This window comes from Amphiprion ocellaris, chromosome 20 (assembly GCF_022539595.1).
Source record: "Amphiprion ocellaris isolate individual 3 ecotype Okinawa chromosome 20, ASM2253959v1, whole genome shotgun sequence".
NCBI classification, from domain to species: domain Eukaryota; kingdom Metazoa; phylum Chordata; class Actinopteri; family Pomacentridae; genus Amphiprion; species Amphiprion ocellaris.
In genome coordinates, this window is record NC_072785.1 from 7,395,880 (window position 1) to 7,416,766 (window position 20,887).

Below are 20,887 nucleotides of genomic sequence, written 5' to 3' on the forward strand. Positions count from 1 at the left end.
CCTACACCTGAAGCAGCTGTGGAAACATCTGTCTAGTTCGCACATATATGATGCAAAATCTATTATACTCTGCAATAAAGATCTCAAATGCCTGTTATACAAATAAAAGGTGAATTGCTTCATATTATAGCCTCTTTTTGAACTTCTCATAAGACCTGGCAATAGAAACTGGCCATGTTAGCAACTACATAATACAGGCTTTTAGGGAATTTAATTGTTTTGGAAGGCATTTGGTCAGACTGTGAGGCGCAGCTTATTAATGTGAAATCAGAAAGAACTCCAGAGCTTGCCCAAGAATCCCCATCATTTTAGGATTCCATCAGTATCAAAGTATAAGTATGGTAATAACTGTCTGTGCACACACTGCAAACATGAACATCTAATAGCTCATTTAGCATACTTTTAATGATGCCATTTTGCCAAAAGTTTAAGAAATACAGGCTGAGTTTCCAGCTCACAGCAAACTGACTGACTCCATGACAACATAATAATAGTAAAGTGTGAGACTTAGAAAAGTCCTGCTTCACATAAAGTGGAAAAAATCTGTTTAGAAATGCTACATCTGAAGGCAAAATCAAACGGAAGAGACGTGCTGGCTCTGCTTCTCTGTGCATAATGCAGAACTAAAGGGAGTTTCACTGTGGTGGAAGTTGATTGGTGAGCTGCACAGACAGCAGTCAGGGGGTATTGACCTGGGGATAATCAAAGTCTGATGGAGCAGGTTTGGTTACACAAAGACTCAACACAAATCCAGGTTTCAGCAGAAATATCGATCAGTGGCTGCTGTAACCATAACGTTTCCGAGAATAATGAAAAAAAAAAGTGATTTGCTGAGGCTGTGACCTGATCGGTGATCCCGAGGTTAGATGTGTGCAGATCGATACGTGTTCGTGGATATCCGTGGTAAAGGTGGGGTAAACAGTTGAGTCATGGAGTGTTGGACCGAATATCTGTATTATCAAAATATATAAACCGCACTACCCCATGTGGCCGATTTTAATATATTTTTCCGTAGAGAATAAACGCAGATAACAATCTCCATTTGACAGTTCATACAAGCAGAGCGGTATTTGATTTCAGTAACATCATACTGTAGCTTCCCCTTCATATGCTCGGCTCGACATCCGCAGTGCTTCTGCTTTTCCTCGCTCTCTGGACACTTCCGTCTGTCCATGTTTATATTCTCTCAGATTGCAAAAAAGGGAGCTGGGACAGGAACTTCCTTCTCTCCATACAATGGTGGGTGCTGACCCGTCACAGCTGACCCATGGAGGCCTCCTTGTTGCTTTATTCCAGAGAACCTGGGCCGTGTAGATTCTTGTCTTGTTCCTTTGCTCCCTCCCTCAACACCCACCCTACACCTATCTCTGGACAAGCCCGCTGAGAATCTGATTTTTCTTCATCTCACATCATACTGCTTATAAACTAAAGCCAGAATCAACAACAAGCAGAGGCCAGAATGTTTACAAGTGGGTTACACATATGCACCCTTAAGGAGTCACTTAAAAAGGAAAGGCAGTAAAATGATATGTAGCTTCCAAATGCTATTGAAGTAATTGCGAATGCAGGGCACTTCTTTAGTGGTTCATGTTTAACCACAGCAGAGATGGATGTTTTGTTTGGGGTCCTGGTAATCACAGCCTGTTGTTTTTATAGCTCAGAAACTTAATGAATATTGTTTTCATCGTCCTTGTACTTTATGGCTTTTATGAGAATTGCTTATAAGCGTGATTTTGAAGAACATAACATTTGGGTAAGTGCTATATTTGTGATTGGAGTTGACAGTTTTTACGTACCATTACCCTTCCCAGAAACTTAAATAAGTCTCTCAGGATTTATGTTACTGGAACTTTACAGCAGTTTGGTCTTAAGAAGTCCAACAGTGAGTGACCTCAAGTATAATCAGCATCACTACCTAGAATATATAAGACAAAATATTATAGAATTCTCTGGTGCAAATGATTCTTTGGCGAAAATGAAAACATAAAAGCAAAGGGGAAGAGTTACCACTTCAAAACTGTTCTATATTTTGGATTTTAATAAGATCAGAGGGGAAGAAAAACATACTTAAGGGAAAGCTTTCTCAAGTTAAACCAGGTGAGCACGGCGCATGTACACCTTTCCTTTTTCGCTACAACCTTTTAGAAGAACTTAAAGTGCGTGTAGTCTGAGGCAGATGAAAGAGGGCTGTTTCCTGTTTGTGTGGTGTGTGCATAGAGGCACCTTGAGACAAGAGTACCAGGAAGTGGGTTTCTGAACCTCTGAAGGTGGCGGATGGAGGGGGTCGTCGGTTCTTTGATATGTGTTGAGAAAAAAAAGAGAACGAAAACTTCCATTACTTCATCGCATTTTAAACAGCAGGTTTAACTTTCCAACATGGAGACGGTGCAGTGATACAGATCATTCATTGCTTCCTGCACCACAGGATAAAGAGAGTAGTGTTGTGCTCTCGGTGCCCAATCTGCATCCACCTTTAACCCTGCCAGGTTGAGCAACAGTGCGTCGCTGCGTGTACACTTTGTAATTGTGTTATCAGAGGAAGGTTTGCCTCCTTGTTTGAGAAAGAGGTGAGCAAATAGTGCTGATGTCCTAACTGTCCCTTATCTATGCTCACAGCTGAGAGCGGGGTAGCTGCAGCCCTCTGTGCATGCATGTGTTGCATGTGTTGCATGTGTGTGTGTGTGTGTGTGTGTGTGTGTGTGTGTGTGTGTGTGTGTGTGTGTGTGTGTGTGTGTGTGTGTGTGTGTGTGTGTGTGTGTATGACAGGTATTGTGAGAAGGATAATTAATCACCAAACAAGGGCTGAGGTCAACGCTGTGGGAGGAGGTTAGGTCAGGGGCGATTCAGAGGTGGCTTTGTCTGCAGAGAACAGAGGCACAATCAGCCTCTTTCAGACACACTTAGTGGAGCTCAGAAACCTGCATTAGAAACATCCACTGAAGTAGAAACTGCACTTTTGATGTGAGTGGAGGAATCTTCAGAAAACACTGAGCCGTGGTGGGATTATTATTAAGTCCACGAGGAGCAGAAGTGCATGGTGGTCCGTCTGTGTAGGTTCTCTGTCATCTAGGTCATGTTAATCCCAAGAGCTGATCATTTTTGGGAAAAAGGTTTCTTGCAAGCGAAGATTAAATCTACAGCTAGTTAAGTTAGCTTAGTTTAGCATTCATGCTGGAAACGGGAAGAAAGAACTTTCTGTACTGGGACAAAATGTTTACCGGTGCCTCTAAAGCTCCAATTAACACATCACATGTTGTTTGTTTATCCACATTAAACCCAAAGCGTAAAAATAGTATTAAGGGCATATTTGTTTGTTTTGCAGCAAACCAGCATGGCGAGTCAAACTGACAAACGAACCACGACAGTAAAGGATGAAGTCATATTTTTGCCATTTACCTTGATTTAAGGTTCTCTAAATGACAACAACATATGATCACTATGCAGGTTGAAACGTCAAGCAGCTAGACTTGTCTTTCACAGAGCTCCAACCTTTGACCTTGCTGCCATAGGACAGACTCATAACCCATAACTGCTGCTAAAGGTCCCTTTTGCAGTGAAAATATGCCGTCATCCTCTCTGTCTGCACTCACTTTTAACTCTGATTTGTCCGTGGCTTCAAAAGGGCGGTTGTGGGGAGTTGAAGTCTTGTTTTCCTAAATATTGAAATTCTTAACTTAATTATGGGGATGTGTTTCATAATTTGTGTTAACAAGGGGCCTCCTCATCCCACCTCTAATCCCTTCCTGACTATTATCAGCCTGTGGCCTATGTATTTCACTGTTTGGGAAGTTTACCGTCTGAATACAAAACAATACAGATTACTGACATTGAGTGACAGAGAAAGTGGAACACCCAATAGTTAAGTGTATGAAAAGAAACTTTACAGGAAAGAACACCGTAGTCGTTTACAGTAGCTTTCTCATCAGCATTTTCAAAGTCACATGTTTCTGGTTATTTGCATATTTCAGTGCAAGATCTGATAATCATGCTTCAGCAGTCAGGCTTTCTAGTTAGCATTTTAGCAATTATGCTGCTCTAATCTCAGTATATGTAACACCTCATGCACTTATTTCTGCTGCCTTCAGCAAACGACAGGCTTTATCTTTGTAGGTCTATTGCCGTATGTGTCACAGTCACACTGATTGCAGATCAGCAAAGACAACAAAGTCACAAACACTCCCTGATCTCGCTGCGGGTTTAATACAGGCAACTGCGGCCATGACACACTGCTCACCGAGTAATGACCATTAGCCCTGACTGGATCCAGTGTCACATGTGCTTTTCTTCCCCCGGGCTAAGTGGCAACCCTTGACCTGTAAGAAAAAAAGGAAGAGAAAACACATATGTGTTGGGCAGAGGAGCAGAGAGCTGAGGAGGCTTCACTGCTGATGGCCGTCTGACAGGTTGTGGAAACACACCCTTCCACTCCTTAGTGTGACAGAAAAACAAACACAAAGCCACTAAACTCTCTCTGAGCCCCGCGCTAATGGACAAGTGATGACTTTTTCCTAAGGAGACACAGTGGCCTGGTGGAAACAGAGGCTGAGGACCGGCCAATGGGAGAGCTCGTCCCGAACCTGACACTGTTGTGCTTTAGGTTTCTGGTCCACTGGGCCGAGTGAGTCACTCCGTCACAGTGCTGAACCACTTAACTCTTCCTGTCTCATGACTTCCAACAGCATCGATGGGACAAAAAGTGGCCTCCATTAGCAAAACGATACCTGATCTGCATTTTGACTTTCTGCGCTAACTTAGATCACGCTGAATAGCTCCCTGGTTTTACAACTTTGGTCTTTGGTCATTGTTTAAATGAGCTAAAACAACACTGCGTTCATAGGAGTCGTTTTAGAGATCTGGGAACAGGGCGACATCATTGCAACATAAGTCATCAGGCATGTTGTAAACAAGCCTACAGCTTAGCCTGATTATCTAAACCAGTGGTTCCCGGGATTCTCTGGTCGTTAACCCTGAATATAAAGCCGTTTCTACTTGCTGCCTTTTGTCACAGCTCAAGGTCTATTAAGCCTGGCTAAGAAGACAGGAGTTTGAGGCTAATTTATCCCTGTTTCAGCCCAAAAAAACTTGTTCCAGGATCTTTGTCTGAATGGATGTTCAGCCCAGATTATTTAGTAATCTTAGGTGTTTACAGATCCAGCCTTAACTGCACCTGAATTGCACAAAGACTCATCTGGAACCACAGATAATATCAAACAGATTTAATATTAATGACTGCATCTCCCCAACCATTTTCTCATCAAACTTCTCCTTTTGTGTTATCACTGCAAAGTATTATTAGCATTACAGCAGGTTGTTTGACCCCAGTCTCCATTTTATCTACATTTGTTTCCCCACGAGATCACATGATTTCTCCCTCAAGCACCATTATCGTAATAGTGTCCTGTAGTGTGTGATGCACCACTATTTTCTAATCCAGTGATGTTTGCATATCTAATATTAGACAGAAGAATATCTGTGTGGTTTCTTTTTATGTGTGTGATGCAAGACAGATTCAAAATGTGCTAAGATTTTGAAACTACAGCAGTGTGGAGATTGATGTTCCATCTCTGAATAATATTTAGACACCCAAAGAGATAAACCACATTATTTCTAAAGGAAAAGGCAAATATTAGATAAACTGTGTTGTTAGATCACACCTTATTGGAGTCCACACTCTTTATTTGGAGACAAAGCCAATAAGTTTGACTGAAATCATGTACAAGTAACCTGAGAGAGGACAAATACTGCAAGTACCGTAGGTCAAAGTTATACCCAAAGTTTCTATGTATTTTTGCATGGATATCTAGACATTATCTCTTTGAACCCTCCCGCCAGATTTGTTTGTTTGTTTTTACAGATTCTATGTAGTGCAAACAGATCATTTTCAGTTAATTTTTTACATGAGTCACGTAGACTAAAGTGAATTCAATGAAAAATCACTATTTCCAGCTTAGATGCAGCTAAGTTTTCAGACCAGTTCAAAAATTTAAAAATCTTTCTATTTTTACAGTCTCTGGCACAGATAAATGGGGATTTTAAAAAAAAACAAAAAAAAAAAATAGAACTTTTTTGAGGGGTCTTAAGGTTAAATTATTTTGGCTGACCTTTAGATTGACCATTTCGTGCTTTTCTTTTAATCTAATGTCTTTTATGTTACTAGACTGAGTAAATAAAACATGATTATCCATGGATATGGTGGAGAATATCAAAATAAAAAACAGCTGTGTGACTTTTCTTTGTATTTCCAAGCCTTTCACAAACACAAGTGAAACATTAGCTGCTTTACAGCGTACGTCACGCGGAGATGAGACGACGCAGCCTGCTACCTCTTCACTTACGCATCTCTCAGAATGTATTGCACGACAGTGAATGTGGTTAGCTGTAAGCCACTGAGCTTTGCTGAAGCTAAAAACAGCACGTTTCCTCGCGCGTGATTCTCAGTTTTGTTTTGCAGCATCTGTTTCCTCTGGTGGCGCTGGAAAACAATCTCATTCTCACTTCTTAAACGCAGCTTCTCACCAGATCGATACTGATTAAAATGAAGTCACGCACATACAAATAAACACCTAGACTGCCAACAGATATTCACTGGGCCATGATAGACCTGCAAGGTTGACAAACCAGCTGCTCTGAGTCACTCAGGCCTCTTGGAGGTAAAAAAAGCAGACAGAAGATGACATCAGTGATAGCTATACAGGAAGTCCTTGCTCAGTTTTGTACCGAGGCCAAGTTTTGCACAGACGATCACCGCGTATCTGCGATCTTAAAACGCGCTCACATGATGTTGGTGGACTAAATAAAAATTACGAAATAGTGGCGAGATAAGGTACAAGGCCATTAAAGTTGAAAAAAAAAGAGCAACAGAGACAGACAAAGAAAGTGGAGAGAAAGAGTGACACAGCGAGTGGACTTAAGTCACCCTTCCACTAATATAACCATGGCTGTATCATTTTTCTGTTTGAGTTGTAAACAAGCCCTAGATATCTGGCCTTGGGAGGTTAGGGAATAGTTAAAAGTGAACTCTGTATCTCTGTCTGTCTCTTTCAGTGTGTGAGCGTATTTCACAATGATCTGCTGGCTGAGGCTCAGAGAGACAAAGATAAGAACTGACTGTGAGAAACCACAGATCTCACACCCACTCACCAGCACACAGGAACACACACGTACGCACACACACCAGGCCTACATGCACGCCTGCTGCAGCACATATGTAATATCTAACACGGCTGACAGTGGGTTCCCTCAGGAGGCGTGTGTGGGGCTTCTCATGATTGAGGAATTTTCGCTGTGAAAACACGACAGATTGTTTAGAAGTTGTCTGACTGCCGCTCAGATTTCTGCAGGCGGTTCTTCCATCGAGATAAGGCCCCGACCTGAAAACCTGTCAAGCTCGCTCCTGTCCTGTGCTCACCCTCGAGCCTCACCTGCTAACCTGCTGCGACATGTGCTCGCACAGGTAGAGAGGAAAAAAGGATTAAAGAGTAACTTTACACGAAGGCCTTGAGTAATGGCGCTGTCAGGATATTACTACATCAACTCTGACAGTGTGCCCACAGTGCGCCGTTTCTGTCTGAGACTTTCTATAAACTTTATCCGAAGGTGATAGAAAGCCGAGTCGAAGTGAGATTGGTATTCCTTTTGAATGGGCTCAGAGGTGGGGATTTGGTTGGTGAAACTAAGATTTGAGTCAGACTTCAACCACAATAATGAGCCTTTAAACTGTTCTGTGAATTTACTTGACTCAACAACTACAGAGACGAATGTTAGGTAACTTTTTAAAGATGAAATATCACAATCTTTCAATTGAAAAGCTGAATTTACAAGCAATAAAACATGCACACAGTAGGTTTTTCCTGCTACTGTCTTACTTAGCATGACTGCTGTATGACTGTTATCTTAGGCATTACCTAAGTCTAGATGGCTATTGCTGTAGAAGTGACATTACTGAGTGATTTTGATAACTTTATTGTTCTTATACTTATACTTTGATACTCTGACACCAAGTTTACCATGCTACAGATTAACATCTCCATGTGTTTCTCTCTATAAATCTCTCTCTTTTGACTAAGCCTGAACACACAGACATACAATAATCCAGTTGAGTGTGATTTGGAGAGGCTGGCATTGCATAATCACAGAAACCCTTTCTATACTGCTTGCTAAAGGGCTGTAGCAGCAAGCAGAGCAATTTAATGGGTCGGAGGTGTGTGTTTTGGCACCTGAATGAGGCTGAGTTCTCTGGAGCTCCATATTGCACTGTGTTTTTAGGCCATGTCCTCTTTGACATGATTGTGGCAAGATTAAGATGAAGATTTTACACACAAATCTTTACAAATACAACACATTGTTAAAGATTAAAGCAGTGATTTCCAAACTTTTCAGGTTTTCTGACGTCTTACAAAAAGCAGCATGTAATCCTGGTCGTATTTCAGATGTTTATGAGTTGTTAATAGGGAATTTTTCCCTTTAAAAATGGTCAAATGATATATTTCACAAAAAAATCAAAGGTTTAGAGAACATCTATAAACTGAAAATAAACTTGTGTATCAGAACTCTGTTTTTTTCATTGCTCTCCCATTAATTATACAATGAGAGAATGAAATTATCCGTACATAAAAGTGGACGTAAAATAGTTCAAACTTGCAGCAGCTACAGCAGTAATACGCTGCTGACACACTGATGCGTCAGTATGAATAATCTACTGATGTCATATATAATAATGTATCAGTCAGAGGGGCCAAACCAGTATTTTCGGTTTGATACATTTACCGCATTTTGCTGCTAATGCTTACGTAATTTCACTTAGGTAGGATTGCTTTTATGCAGGAGTGTTTTTACATCATTGTATTGGTATTTTTATTTAAGCAAAAGATGTGAATACTTCTTCCATCACATCCACATGCTCCATTGCAGAAGTCAAAAAACATCTCCAACTGCATTTTCAATGTTACTTTAAAGCAAGAAATTTCTCGTACAATTCAAAACAAACATACAAATGCATCCTCGAGGATTACAGATTTGAACTGTGACTCGTTTTGACAGAAAACATCTTCGCCTGGGTCCGCAAGAAAAAAAAAAACCTAAACCACCTACACAATAGTTCTGTGCCGGGAAACAACAAATTGGTTCTCTGAGGGGAACTTAACTGGGGTTTCCACTCTGAGAGTCAGGCATCATTGTTATCAGAGACAGGGAATAACAGGCAAGAAGAGGGAACATGATGTGTGAGAGCAGGCTGAGGCCCAGAGGAAGGCCGCAAGCACAATGCGAGGCGAAGGAGCTCTCGATAAATCACAGGCCCTTAACCGATTCCCCACCTGTGTCCGCTGTCTTCCCAGAAACACCGAGTCACACAAGCAGCTGGAAAACCATCATGCTCGGAGTCACACAATCCAGAGATTTGGATATCAGAGTACAAAAAACAAGTCCTTCAAGGTAGAAATTGTTTTGGATTTTGGTAAGCTGTTCCACATTGACATCAAATACCACAGCCATTAATTTGATCAGAAGGCTATTTGGCAATTTTCAGTCTTGAAAGGGCACCGTGGTCTCGGCGAAACCAAAGAAGCCTGACATAAATTAAGGTCATCCATAAACCATCATGATATTAACGGTAAGACAGTGGCGTTCATTTTCTGGAGGTGACGCATCAAGAGTGTGTGTGTGTGTTTACGTAAACCCATCTGAATGTGCATGAGCTTATAAAGACATACAAATGTGTATGAGCATGTGTGCTGAAGGGGGGAGGGTTGTTTACTTGGGCAGCCTCTCAGAAAGTGTCTCCTGGCCAGCTCCCACTTCCTGCCCCTGCGCCTGGAGCAGCAGCCTGTCTAGTCAGCCACCTCGGGCTGACAGCGAGACCACATGCTAAAAGACTTATTGGCCTACTTTAGAAGGCCTATGGGGGGAGCGAGGCCTGCTCCAGGTGGGGCTGGAACTATTTTGAAGGGAGATTGGGGGGTCTTTGGGGTGTCTGATTTTTTTCCCCTTTTTTTAATAAAGCTCCCAGCCTGCCTCCCCTCTCTCTCACTGCTTTTCCTCTGAGTGCTTACAGCTGCGAGGATGGAGAAGGAGGCGGAGGGGTGGCGGAGCGGGGGGGCATAGCGGAACAGAGCGAACAGGCTCGGCATAGAGAGGGCCCTTCATGAAGTCACATCTGGACCTTTCCCAGAGAACTCAATGGAGCAGAGAGGCTAATGAAAGTCTTAAGTTATGTAATTGAGCTCTTCCATGTATACCAGACGGTAATGTTGGCTTGATCCGCAGCACAGGATGTTAGAGAAAATCCTATGGACGTCTATGCCCCCCCTCGCAAAGGCCTGACAAATTCAGTCATGTTGCTACTGTCATGCCTATAGCGGCTCACTAACACAGATTCTGGATGCGGTGGAGTTGCAGGCCCATACATGGAGTCGCTGCAGTGAGAGACTTGGCCTGTGAGGCATAACAAACAGGGTTTTGGCATTTACTGCTGCTAAAAGGCCTACTTAGGCTGATTGGCCCGTGTTGTTCTGCCGTAGTTAGGCTTCCACTGTCCGGCAGCAGTGGAAAGTCACTAGAGACTTATGAACATTTAGTACAACGCATAATTAAATGTGGTGTACAATGATTCCTTCTGAACCCTATTCAAAGTGTAAACGATTGTAATGTAATTTCGAGCCTTCCAGTTTATGACAAACATATGTCTGCTGGTGTATTGTTATGTTTAGCAGCGACTTGAGCAGAAAGCCTGTAAAATAAGCCGCCTGGCTGGTTATGAGTGGGACGAGGGGGAAAAGAAAGACCTGCACTGTAGGATCACATGGTGAGAGGTGGAGTGATGAATGTAAGAGAACACACATACTGTATACAGTGTGTGGATGCAAACAAGCATGTATGTATGTGTGTGTGTGTGTGTGTGTGTGTGTGTGTGTGTGTGTGTGTGTGTGTGTTTGTTTCCGTATGTATGGGACAACTGTCTGATGGGTGTAGGTTGTAACAGTCAGATTGAATGAGGTTTCCAGTGTCAGCCACAGCTTTGATTTACCTTCCACAGCCGAAGGGAAAAGAAAGAGAAGCAGCCGAAGCAGAGGAGACGCTCCTGAAATGAACACCTTGGTAAAACCTGCCGGTGTATAAAGTGTCAGCGTTGGGCCTCTCCGTGGCGCGATGCCAAATCCAGAGCCGCTACCACCTCCAGCAACCATCTACCACCACACCACTGGCCCTTTCATTAATAAAGGAGAGGAATAACAGTGACGGAGAGAAGATAGGCCAGAGCGACGATACATTACCTGCCAATTAGACGAAGGGCGGCGGCAATGAGGGGAAATGCAGACCATATGGGAGGCTATGTGAGAGGCCACCTGACCCAAGGGGCCCACAACTCTCACATCAACACTCCTCGCCAGACTGGACCTGTTTGAAGTCTTACATAATGCTCTGAATACCACCCTCTTCTCCTTCTCTCTCTGCAGTCTTTCCAACCTCTCCTCCTCCTCCTCCTCCCCTCTTGCCCTCTGCTTTCCACTCTGAGACCACAACCACAAAGGCAGACCCGAGCCAAGATAAACACAGCCCAGAATCAAATCAATTTTCAAAAGTTATGGTGCAACTATTACAGCTTAACACGCTGCCGACAAGCCGCATGAGACCGTCCCCCTCTTGAGAGTGCAAAGAATGAAGACCGTCACATCTGCGACTCAAGCGATTGGCCGTGCAAGAGACATGACGGCGGCTGCCACTGGCAAAGTCCCTCTTCGTGCTTCCTTTATATAACATGCATTAGTAATCCTGGTGATTATTCCTTGGAAGTTTCTCAGTGGAATCAGGCATACCACGACACAGATCTCTTACGCTGAGTTATTACAGGGCGCTCCCTTGTGTTTTCCAGCGGTTTAAAAAGAAAAATGTCCAAACATTTCCTCTGTGAAGGAGCCCATATTCAGCATTATTTCAGCAAACATGCAATAAAAAGCTTCAGAGGATAGTTTTTCAGGAAATGCTACAGCCTGCAGTTGGTTAGCCTAGCAGTTAGCGCACCTCTGCTCAAAAGTAACAAAATTCACCTTACCAGCACTTCTAACGCTAATTTTAATCACCTTATTACATCTACAAACAATGTAGAAATACTGCCATGAATTTAGATTATATAAGAACATTAAAACAAAACTGACTCTTGGCTGTTTTCAAGGTACTAGGATACTACCTTTACTTTTAAACCATCATATCATGATATATAATCATTACATATTTGCAGATTTTTTATGTTTGCATTTAAATAAAGGAAAAAAATTTAGGTTTTTATGTGTATCTCACTGTAAAATGCTCAAAGTAAAGATATGTTGTCATAATTGTGTGGAGAAGACTGTCTGGAGATATCAGATATTAAAAATAGGAAAATACGTGCTTAGTGCCTAACTGAAATAAACATCATACTTTCATATCTTTTTTTATTGAAACATTTCCATGCAGTGTCCTACTTAGAGAGGTGACGAATCGGGCAAATATTTATCACACTGACAGGCAGCTAGTATTGTTGGAAAGTTCGAGTGATGTGGTTTCATTTGATATGCGCTAGACCTCAGTGCAATAAATACTTCCAGGTAGATTCAACTGAGAAGAAGCTATTTAAAATGCATTTGTCAGGTTCTAAGGGTTAAAAAAACAAAGGTAAAATGATTTATTACTATGCAGAATGGCATATGAATCATCCATCCATCCATCCATCATCTATACACCACTTAATCCTCATAAGGTTCATGAGGGTGGCTAGAGTCTATCCCAGCTGACTTAGGGTGAAGGCAGGGGACACCCTGGACAGGTCACCAGTCTATCGCAGGGATACACAGAGACAAACAAGCATATTAACACCTATAGACATTTAGAATTATTAGTTAACCTCAGCATGTTTTCGGACTGTCGGAGGAAGCTGGAGAACCCGGAGAAAACCCAGGCATACTTTAAACCCACAGGGGAGAACATGCAAACACCATGCGGAAAGATTCCAGGCCCAGGCCGGGACGCGAACCAGGGACCTTCTAGCTGCAAGGTGATGGTGCTAACCACCAATCCACTGTGCAGCCCACATATGAATCAATGTACAACAAATATATGTGAATATATATGACAAGACTGTAACTATTGATGCATTAATGTGTTAATCACGTTAAGGCTGGAGGTGGGAAAGGTGATTTAATTACTATATATCTGCTGGGTAGATTGTGAATTTCCCCTCTGAAATCAATAATGTTTTGTCTTAATCAATAATATTACACCATAATGTATTTTTAATCTGCAAAGTAACTCAAATAGAGTAAAAATAACTATTTGCCTCTGTATTTTGTATTGGAGTGACTGCTTAAGTAAAGCAGAAAATAAAAACAATGAAGTAGAAGTAACTCAAAACTGTATTAATGCACTAAGTTACCTCCCATTGCTACAGTACATCATATAGATGATGGAGTTATTGAGAAAAATTGACATTTTGGGAATTATTTCCATCTTTTTGGTGAGAGTTACAACACAAAATTCAAGACTGAACACTGAAGAGCATGTGACACATTAAAACTCTTGAATCTTCTCATGTAACTCTCACCAAAAGACAAAAATAGTTCTGAAAATGTCAATTTTTTTTCACCCGGTATACACATATGCTCAGTGTACAATGCCTCGTCCACTCGACTAGTGTATAAGAGCGGCTCGTGGCCAGGTCTAGTCGATCCAGAAGGACCGGCAGCAGCTCTGTGGAAACACTGACTCACCAGCCAGGGGCCTAAACTCAAGTGTTCCTCCTCACAGCTGGCTGATGTAGCGGGGGAAAAAAAAGAGATTTTTATTTCTGAAACACCTTTATTGTAACACAAAACATAAACGAGTTTAAACAAACTTGCAAGAAACACCAAACCGCAGTCCAGATGAATAAATCTCACACCTCGCACAAGCAAGCCCCAGAAAGTAACTCGCACTAAAAGCCGAGCAGCGCTGTACGGCTGCACCCACGTCTCCATAAAAGAGAGAAGCAGCGAGACAAAGAGAAACACAAAGCTGTATCATTAGCGTGGTTGGACCCCTGGGAGACTGCTGGCCCATCATAAGCCTCTTATTAGACGACTCTCCTCAGAGAACTTGTGGTCTAATCTTATAAAACTTTGAACACCCGCTCCCTGCATGCTCCACCGCTGGCTTATTAGGCACAGTTCTGTTTCTGGTGGTAAATGGACTTGTGCTTCAGACTCACTTAGAAAAACGCTGCTTTGACGGAGCCCCCTCCTGAATTATGGTAGCAAAGCAGAGGGCGAAGAGGTGTTGAGGTGTTGTTAGAGTGACACAGGTTTTTTTCACACCATTCTGTGCCGTTGCTGAAAGCTGAATCTTTCATCAGTCCAACCTTCCTCAAAAGGCTGTAAAAGCTCATATGCACCTAAAGTGAAGTCATACCTCCTCAAAATATACAGTGTGTGTGAAGTTTAGGTCTCAAACTTAGTGCAATGCTACATAAAGGGTCTGCAAATTAGTATTCAAACCAGGTAATTATACTTTCAACCAGAAAAGAGGAATTAATAACTGAAGCATCATCATGCATGTCGAACTAATTTTCGCCTAACCCAGGGAAACAGGAAATAGCAGTGATAAAGGAAGTCGGTGAACAACAACAACAGCAACAGTTGTGGTGAAAGAGGCAGCTACAAAAATAAGATAATTTAACTGTTTGATTACCCAGAACTTTCAGATCCTCTAGAAATATCAAACAAACAATTTAAAAGTGTTGATGTTAGCAATGAGAAGTAAATGAAGGCGAAGGAGCACGGAAGGGAATGTTACCATGTTTCCCTATAATCATATGATACATTAGACCTTTCGCAGACAGTTTGCAGTGGTTCTATTTTATTGCCTCAGCATAAACATCAACTTAGTCTTCATGTATTTGCATTACTCTTGTGCGATTGCCTTGCATACTGTTGCGGTAAAAAGACGAGCTATGTTGCTTTTTAACTCACTGTGGGATCATTTTTCACAGCTATATAAAGTTCTGCACCTTTATGGAAACAGCACAACCATGACACAAATCAGAATGAACTAAAAAATGTCTTCTATGCAGTGCAAGGTTGAAAATCATACAAAAAGAAAACACAGAAGTTGAATTTCTTTGGATGTTTATGTTACAAAAATGTCAACACCTGGAATAAACATGTACAGCATTTCATCAAGTGCCCACAAAACTGGATAAGATGATGGCTCTACATGCTGTGGATTTTTTACTACTTACATTTTTAATTTGTTCCCACGCTTGTCTTCTCTCTGCTCTGCGGAAACACTGCCTGCAGTTCAACCCAGTTCGGCTGCAGAATCTGTCAATTTTTGTCACGATGGAGCACTGAATTTTTTAGCTTTTTTTTAAAAAATTGGGTTAGTACCAATGGTATACTTACAATACAATACATACATTTTTTTAAATGAGATGTGGAAATTAAAGTGAGTCTTGACCTCAAAAAAGTTCAAAAAATGACAATTTTCGCCATTTTTACAGTTTCTGGTTCTAATATATTTTGGAATTTTGTCAATTTTTTAAAAGAGAAAAACATACTTTTCAAATAAGTTTACATGTTTAAGGATTAAAGTATTAATAAACTGAAACATGACTTGCATCTTGGTGACAGTCAGGTTTGCACTCAACCAACAGAGAAGCTGTGCAGAAATACTGAATAAACCTTACAGCGCACAGTTCTCTCTAAAATCCCAAACTTTAACTCACAGTTCAGATGCAACATATTTATTAATGAGTTTTAGAGGCCCTTTTAGTCATGTTGTTGAACTTTTGACAGAGCAAAGCCAGCTATTCCCCATCTGCTGCCAGTCTAAATGCTAAAATAAGCTAACTGTGCAGCAGTTCTAGCTGCACACTGAACACACAGACATGACAATGGTTGCAATCTTCATATCTACTCTTAGAAAAACAATGAATATGCAAATTAATGCAAATGTTTAACTGTTCTTTTAACAGGAAAAGATCATATGAGCTGTTTTGTGTTAATTTCACTATCAAAAACTCACTCACAGATTCAGTATTTTCAGTGAGCCACTCTGAGATGCTGCACATAAAGAAGCCTCCATACGCAGAAAACAAACACTTAATACAGTACATCCAAACATCAGCAGTGTTTATGGGGACATGTCCAGTATGAAATGACTCTAATGAAAACAGGTTCTAGAGAGACTTATGTATTATTCAGACTGACTTGAGCGAGTTTCTGGAGGGAATTATTGGAAAAATAGTCTTTGATTCACCTCCACTGATCTCACAACTTGAGCAAACAAAAACAAAACTACTCCCCCACCCCGAGGCTTTAGACCAGAAACTGTACGTCAAACTAGGGAAAGTAAGCATCAGATCTTATAATAAAATCTCAAGCCAGTGTCCTTCCACCACCTACACCCCCTGTGTTCGCTTTCCAGTCGAGGATTTGGTGTGAATCTGAGTTCCAGCAGCTGTGGCCAACTGCAGAGACCTCTTGGTCTGCAGGCCAAGTTCCATGTCCGCTCTGATTATAGCACCAGAACAATGCAAGCCATTGTGGCGCAGCGAGTGTGGAGTCTCTGCAGTTTTCTCCATCATCTCTCTCAAACACTCATTCAGCGCTTACAAGTGCTGCAATGGACTCCAGCACTCGGAGAGAACTGCATAAAGGTAAAAAAAAGAAAAAAAATGTATGGTGTTTTTTTTTTTGAGTGAGCTTGAAATATGGTTGACTGGGTCTCTGGTGCTCCGGCAGCCTGCCAAGACTTGAAGCAGGCAGTTGAAATTCATCACAGTTAGACGCACACATGTTGCAGTCACACAACCACACACACATCGCTGCTGCAGGAGACCTCAGGCCACAGGGGAAGAACAATCTGACATGCCACACAGCGAGGCTCTCTGCAATTAGACAGTCACTTTATCACACGACAAACCTCTCTCTCCATCTCCTTCTCTCACACACACATGCGCACCCCCCCCCAAACAAACACACAAAGGTGTAATCACTCACAAACACACTGCCAAACTCAAAACTGCTATTATCTGTCATTAGGGACACACACAGAAACACATTTCGCAGCAGCACATTCTCCACAAGCCTCGTGCTGCCAGCGAGCCTCTTCCACAGAAGTGCAGGAACAGGATTCTTGCAAAGACGGTTATAAATAGTTATAAACAGAGACGCGTTATGTTGTGTCTGTCCCTCCAGGGGGAAGATGGAGAAGATCACTCATAACCTCTGTGACCCGTGGCCTCTGACCTCTCCCCCTGAGGGGTTCGGTGGACATGCTGAGAGTCAATGATGTCCAGAGGGCTACACAGGAGTATTACCTTTTATATTCTCGATGCTCATTGCCCCCCCCCCCTTCAGCCTCGCTTTCTGGAACACATCTTGAGTTCCACTATTATGCATATGTACCCATTTGAACATGCAAACTGATACGCATACGTAGATTTTAACGTATGCTTACAGGCGTGCAGCGTGTACGCATGTATGTATAGAAACACACACCGTGTCCTTCACGTTCGGCGTAACCTTCCAATGCGAGGTGCCCCATTCAGTAAATCTCTGGAAGGCTGTTTAAGGCCGAGAGAGCAAAAACCAAGACAGCGATTAAATTGTTTTCATGAGTTGTTTACAACTTTACTTCACAGACTGCAGCAAATATGCATGGAGACTTGTCGCAAGTAATTTTACAGATATGTTCTGATGATTTTTTTAATATCTATTTGCCTAATCTGCATTTGTTGCTTAGCTACAGTTTATTATTTAGCAAAATAGGCTTCATTTTCCTCTAATTCCTTCCGTTTTTATATGTTTTTAGGAGATATTTATAGATTAAAATTTCAAATAATGCACTCTATATGGTAAGCATGGTAATATTAAGCACTAAAGCAGCAAAAATAACCACATTTCCTTTCAAAACGTTGTTAAGCCCCATGATAGAAATATTGTGACTTCTCCTAAACAATCCACATGTGGTCACAAGCCATCAACTTAGAGGCTCACAGTGTGAACACAGGGTCAGAGGTCACACAGTGATTGGCCAATAAAGGGAATGTAAATCGCAGGGCAAAGCTTTGCTGAAGATTTGTCACCCTTGATTTCACAACACCCCCTACAAAAGACATCTTGTTTCTGCAGTATGGTTACCATAACATAAAAGGAGTTAAACTCAGGCTCAGAGGATGTTTTTAGTTGCACTGATGGCACAGGAAGGCAGAGCCAGACACCATGGACTGGCACGGAAAACACAGAATTAAGATAGCGGATTCAGTGGAAATGAATCACATCAGTGACTGGATGTTGAGCGATGATTTACGATTAGCTATACCATATGTCATATTTGGCGTGGCTAATTGTGTTTGGTGTGCCATCATGAGACAGCATGACATCGCTGTAGTAATGGTGGAAAACTGAGGCAGGGGTCATGGCCGGGTATTAAACAAGAGCCAACGTTCAGGACAGAAAAATGAGGCCAACGCAGACGTGTCAACAGTTGCAGTTCCTCGAATGATCACTTGAGGTTAAACCACAGACTCCCATGCTGAAACGTCCGGTTTTACAGCACATATATACACACTTACAGAGTGGTACATAAAACAGTTTTGGTCTATAGAGCTGATGACAAATGTACAAATGAAAACTTTTACATCACTAACCTATTTAAAAATATACTACGGCTTAAAACTGCTCTTCAGGACACCATCTTTAGACCGTCTTTACATACAATCCATGGCATTCAATGGTCGGCTAACCTGCCTTACAGTGAAGATCAAGTAACTTTACTTTAAAATTTGATACAGCAAGTTAAGGTTTTACTGTATCATCAATCAATCCTTGTATTATAGATCAGTGACTCCCAACCTTGCTATCAGGACCCCCAAAGGGATCCCTTGATAGATCTTATGAGTGGCAAGTAGAAAAATAAAACAAACTATTTGTTTCTGTTAAACAAAATGACATTTTTAGGGTTTTTTGGTGAATATTTTCACTTTGAGAAGTCTCCAAAAAGTCTTGAATAAAGCAGTCTAAAAGAAATACAGTTATGCTGCCTTTAAAGACGCCACATACTGGGTTAAACGATACGTCAAAAAATCGTATTACAATTATTTTAACAGATGTTGCAATATGAGTCATGATGTTAGTGGGAGAATTCATTTGTTTGATTTCTTTCCAATAGAAAAATAAAAAAATATTGTTATTGTTGCTCTGATCTCTGAAAAACAATAATGTTCCCTTATGTTTGGAAATTATGGTTTGGTTAATTTATTAATTTACACCAAATTTTGTGACACACTTTACCTTTATCAATTTGCAATTTGGATATTGCACTTTTTTGCACATTTAACTGATTATTTGGCTACTTTCTCTATTTGCTCTATAGCCTAAATGAGTCAACTATAGTATTATCATAACTTGCATCTCAACTCTACGTGGTTGTACAGTATAACAGTTAATCAAAGTGAGAACACCACATTTAAACACTGCTTTGGCTTACTCTTTGTATTCCTCCTCTGACTGCAAACAATTTCTCATTTTCGCCTGGAGAATTATAAATTACAACTGAATTAATGCGGCCATCGTAAAGTTGTACGCCAGTAAAGGCGGCAGATGTTTTGCTCATCTGGTTCTTTCTCACTTGTCAGCTTGCCTCAAAACAAATCCTCTGGGTAGAACATAAGCAAACCAAGGGAGACTGAAGTCAGAAGAAGACGCCAGAAAAGATAAACAAATGCAATTCAACTTGACATGGGTTCTTATGTAGTGGGAGGTGTAAACATGAAGACACAAACAGCTCCAAGACGAGACAATCTGACTTGAAGAGAGGACAAGGCGTGGACTCCCTAAATGTAAGATTTAAGAGCGTGTGTCTATATGTGTGTTTAAGCTAGAAAGAGTAAAACTGTGTCCAGGATTTGCAGCCAGGCAGCGAATCAAGGCTGCAATCAGGCAGTGTGTGTTTGTGTTTCAGACCTACACACTACTGATGCTGATGTTTTGCGTGACTCCTTCCAACCATGTTTTCTATATAAATTCGTCAAAGCTCTCCACTCTGAAACAGTATAACAGGAAGTGACTGTGGGTTGAACGTGCCTGTGGGGTGTTCTCGGTGACAACACCTCATATCAGTGTCTCCTTTCATTCTTCTGATCTGTGTAGCTGCTATCAAAGACACCAGAGCTGCCTGGCTGAGGCTGGGATGGGCCCGGCCCTGCCTGCAGTGCATTTACACCCTGAGCTATTTCTCTTGCCCTGTAAAGGTGGTTTGGTTTCAGACAGGCTGCTACAGGTCTGCATCTGGGTTCAGGATGGTGAGACTTGGAGCGACTCTTGCCTGTGAGCTCTCCTGTGTGTTTTTGTGCGCGAGTGTGTGTGTGTGTGTGTGTGTGTGTGTGTGTGTGTGTGTGTCATTGTATGTTTGCAGAGAGTGAAACAGATTTGCCACAAAGGTCAGACGTGTTGCTGCACGCCGCGGGGATCTGCTGTCTTCTTTTCGGTGTGTAATACTGTAAAATAATCTTTATATAACTCCTTCTGAAATAGAACGGTGCTTTACATAGAGGAAGAATGCAGCTGTATATTTAGATGAAAAAAAAAAAGTAAAAATAACAGCATACTGATACATAAACAAGATAATAAATGCATCTTCAACACACAAATGTATTAACACAACCACAAACCACCTCCAAAAGACTATATTCTGAGTGAAGAATATGAAATCTTGTGAAAATTGTGACTCTGAAGGCAACTGAAAGGGACTACTTAGTTAGTTGGTAAACTACTGTAACCAGTGAGCTAACAGCAAACACACTAACCAGCCAGGCAGTCACAATAAACCGTTTTTTGTGTGTTTTTTAAACTATTTTCTAACTCCCTGGCGTTAAAAT

General features: G+C 41.5%; 1 long non-coding RNA gene across 1 annotated transcript in view; it reads right to left on the minus strand.

The window, feature by feature from the left end:
- LOC111569584 (uncharacterized) overlaps positions 1-20,887 on the minus strand; it is a 139,046-nt gene that overhangs the window by 43,296 nt on the left and 74,863 nt on the right. The gene's annotated exons all lie outside the window — the stretch shown is intronic.